The sequence below is a fragment of the Austrofundulus limnaeus genome, unplaced genomic scaffold (genome assembly GCF_001266775.1).
Source record: "Austrofundulus limnaeus strain Quisiro unplaced genomic scaffold, Austrofundulus_limnaeus-1.0 Scaffold10, whole genome shotgun sequence".
NCBI lineage: Eukaryota > Metazoa > Chordata > Actinopteri > Cyprinodontiformes > Rivulidae > Austrofundulus > Austrofundulus limnaeus.
This window is the reverse complement of record NW_013952412.1, coordinates 1,117,651-1,119,729: the sequence shown is the minus strand read 5'-3', so window position 1 is coordinate 1,119,729 and position 2,079 is coordinate 1,117,651.

The window sequence follows — 2,079 nt, the reverse complement described above, 5'->3', positions numbered from 1 at the left end:
TAATAATAATAATAATAATGCCCAGTTTACCTTTCTCTCCCATCAATTTACTTATTTTATCTATTGCTTATGTATAACTGCTTGTTTATGGTTTACTAACTAATTACAGCTTAATTATTAACAGTGTTGTTAACTATTCAAGGTCCAAAGTAACTTTACTATCCCAAAGGGGTAATAAGATTTACAGCTTGGTTGTACAATGTAGACCATAAATAACAGTCATGCTAAACATATTAATAGTTGCATATTACCATTTAAAAGGCTGATGGAATAAAATACTTTGTTTTATTATTATCACACAAGTACTCTGATGCAAAGTGGGACTGATTTTACTTTGAGTCAAAGATCGACTTAGCAACAAACTTTCTCTCTCCATCAGTGAGTTGAGGCAGTCTGGACTTGTTTTCTGTGTGTTTCTGTGTGCGACAGGTACTTTTACCATGATTGGTTCTGTGATGCTACCATGTTGCTAAGCAACAGTAATGAGGGGAGTCAGTTTGCTGCGGAAGCAGCCGGAGTGAATGTGTGTCGGTGCAACTTAACAAACAGGGTCACAAACAAAACAAGAACAAGCTAACATGCCTCAACTACCATGCTCCAACAAACCCCATCTACAGTATATGGAAATAATAATTCCCTACTTCAGTTAAATATGGGCGCTTCTTAATTGTTTAATTAGAGGTTTGTGATGAACTATCATTATCTTTGACAAAAGTTGTCACACAAGCATACACTCTACAGGCTGATGTACAGGAGAGCAACAATGTTATCTACGATTCAGACTAAAACTGAACAATTACGTTATATTAAATCATAAATCAATGTTTCATTTGCAAAAATAAAACTCACAATTCATCATTTAGACACTTGGGCAATCATATTAGGAGTTCAATAATTTTGTTGTTCTCAATGTCAGCTTCATTTACTTAGCTGCTATTGATAATACAATTCCTTTTTTTCTTAGAGTCTCATTCAAAGTAAATGCAAGAGTTCTTTAACTTTAACAAAGTTTCTTTTTGTTTTTTCTCCTTCGGGCACTGAAAAACGTCAGTTCATCTCTTTTCTTGATTGCTTCAAAAACCGCTTGTTGCCATTCTCCAACAACTCATAGTGATGAAACTCTCTCTCTCTCTCTCTCTCTCTCTCTCACACACACACACACACACACACACACACACACACACGCTGTGAACTCATGGTCATGAGATGCACCCAGATGGACAGATGCCACACTGTTACTCTGATAAATGACTCATATTTACATAATAATCTGTTTTTATCTCCACAACCACAAAGCTTCACTCGCGACAAATATCTGCAACTACTTGCTGAGAAGTCGTCAACTTTTCTGAAGTCCGTTAAATCGAACTATTTCACTTCTTATGTCTGTTTTGAGAGTGTGAATTCTTTAAAAGTTGGTTTTGTCAGGATTATTGTTAAACTTGTTTAAATGTAAACACTGTTCTAATCTAAATCTGAACTTATTAACAGCAAAACAACCAAACTAAAATCACGCCTGTTTGTAGTTTATTGGTCATATTTTGTGATAAATTGCATAAAAGTTGCAAATGTAACAGTTTTGTGTTGTGCATGGACGTTCTACATAAAGCTGGACAGCTGGAGCTGGAGACGTCACGTTTTGCAGATCTCCCTGAGCTCCGTCCTGTCGGTGCAGATGGATCAGGTTGGACAGCACAGAGTCCAGGTGGTGGGACGCATACCGAGTGGGTCAGTAGAACTGGGTTACTCTTTCTTTGTTTTTGTCAGTCGGCACGCAATAAATACACTTGTTCTGATTTTCAGCTGCTATATCTTCAGCAAAATGCAACATTACTGCTGTTGTTTTAACCTTTTGAAGCCTCACTTTGACAGAAAACCAGTAAAATAAGACAACTTCTTTCTCTAGAAGTTTATAATGTAGCTTCTTTTTTATTAATAATAATAACAGAGGTGTAGAATACCTGCCATTCATGGTAAGATGAAGGCAACTTAACAGTTTTTAATGGCTGAGGAGGAGCTTTCTTAGTTTATATCTTATGTTTAAAGCAGGGGTGTCCAAAATGTGGCCCAGGGGCCATT